Here is a 2,208-nt window from a genome sequence, read left to right as displayed (position 1 = left end):
AAACTGATTTTAGAGGAAAAATGTAAGGAAAGGGAATGTACCATTATGTTCAGTGAAGTTCGGTGACATGAGTGGGGACTCGAGCAGGAATGCAGTTATCCTTGGTGCGACCCCATGAGACTGTCTTGCTGCCTTTGCTGGTGCTTATCTAACTAAAGTACCTGTATAAAAAGTAGAGGAAATATATGTGCATAACACTCATTATTCACAAAAAATATGTCGACATCAAAAAAAAACTATCGCAGGCGTCTTGTACGCATGCCGGGACACACTTCAAGACAATTGGCTTGTGTATGTGCAATCGTAAACGTTGGGTTCTGTACTACCCAACAAACAAACATCAATTCTATTCAACGTGGTGCACGGAATGACCCTGCTTTTTTAAAAGAAGGAAAGGGTATCATCCGAGAAAGATCATAAAAAACCAGTGATCCCTCTTTTCAAGGAGCGGCATATTGACGTGGCATGCCGTGCCAGTGTCGCCATACGTAAAGCCAAACAAGAAATGCTGGGAAATAATCAACATAACCAAAAAATGCTTCTCAGAGTGTAAGGATGTCTTCTCTTTTGCGTGGAGGTCTTGGAAGAAAAGAAGGGAAGCAGACCTACTTCTGAAACGCAGGGGATATTATTCAGCACTTCGACAATCTGGCCCAGTGAGCTATCAGCGGCGAGACCTAAAAGCACCTCGAAGAGCAAGCCAGATGTCTTCAGCTCATCGCAGTAAATTAAAAGGTAGGCCCCCAGGCAAACCCTCAATCACGAGAACCAGGTAAGACACACTTCCGAAGACAGACAGTAAGCCAGGAGAGTGGAATGTAAGAGATGATCATTGAATCACAAAAAAATCACAACTAAATCTAAGGAAACTAGGGAAGAAAGACGAAACACAAGTGGGTCAAAATGCAGAACAAGTGAAAGTATGTTAGTATTTCTAAAAAATTCCACATGCAATAGCTGAGCGAATTTCCAAGTGCACTTTTACTAGCTCGTGCGCCATAAGCCCTACAGAAACAGTAAGCAAGTAACGAATCAGGACTGATATGTTTGCATGAACAAATAATCGTGGCATTTTCAGTCCACAGAGGTGCAATTTATATTTTTTTTGGACAACAATATGTAAAATGCGGCGTGTTCAGAGCCAATTTCTGAAATAAAGTAAAAACAATGCTACACAACACTCAAAACCGTTTTTCCAATTAAATTGATCTTTTAAAGTTAATTGCTTGAATGCGATTTTGGATTAAGGTTTTGTGGTGTCCAATCCGAAACGTTCAATCTGTGTCGTCATAAACGTTTCCGGGAATGAGGCAGAATAATTACAAGTAATACTCCTTGAGGAAACAGTATTCGCGACGTGACAATGACAACTCATCTCAAAATAACCAAATGTCTATTGATAATAATAATGTTCATAAACCGGCGAGTCTCTTTAAGTTGCACATGGCTAAAACCGCAGTCGACAGAAATATAGGGACCGGGCAACAACACGAACGGCTAAGACGTGCTGCGTTGTCCCTTTATTACCGTCGTCACCGGTCTTAACCGAGTGCCACAGAATGTCTCCAGGGTACTTGATTAAATATCTTCCAAGAAAGTGAAATAAGGCTTAGCAGGCGGACGATTATGAACACGCTAGGCGTTTATTAGACCGTCAAAACAAGCACCGTCTGAACCGCTCTTCCATTGCCTTGATTCTTAATTAATACCATGATTGCTAATTTCCGTGTAAAAGAGCCGAAAACATACAGGTTCTTTTGATATGTATAGTACATTAATGATGAAATATAACAGGTACGATTGTTCCAGACGGTAGTCATATTTGCCACCGTGGGTGTTAACTTCAGAGAATTACGTGAAATAATGTAATTTCAATGACGGCAATCTATTAGGGTAAGGGCCCGAAAATTTACGTTCTTAAGCTTTTTTTTTTTAAACAGACGGTGTGTTTATTATGCAGTACTCGATACACAAGAATTATATAAATGGATTGTAATATACAAAATCACGTTTAATGAAACATGTTTGTTGAAATTAGATTTATACATATGATCATTAAAATAATCAGAAGTTTATTAACCGAAGCAAATCTTGATATTTATATTTTATCTGAAAGGGTTGCATAGTAGACTCTAATCAGATCCTTCATAGTGCCACTCGTTTCTAAGGCGACTCTTCAGGGGTTACTGTATGTGTACCGAAAGGCCG

The sequence above is a fragment of the Ixodes scapularis genome, unplaced genomic scaffold, assembly GCF_016920785.2.
Source record: "Ixodes scapularis isolate PalLabHiFi unplaced genomic scaffold, ASM1692078v2 PGA_scaffold3__209_contigs__length_174095766, whole genome shotgun sequence".
Taxonomy (NCBI): Eukaryota; Metazoa; Arthropoda; class Arachnida; order Ixodida; family Ixodidae; genus Ixodes; species Ixodes scapularis.
Note: the sequence above shows the minus strand (reverse complement) of the source record.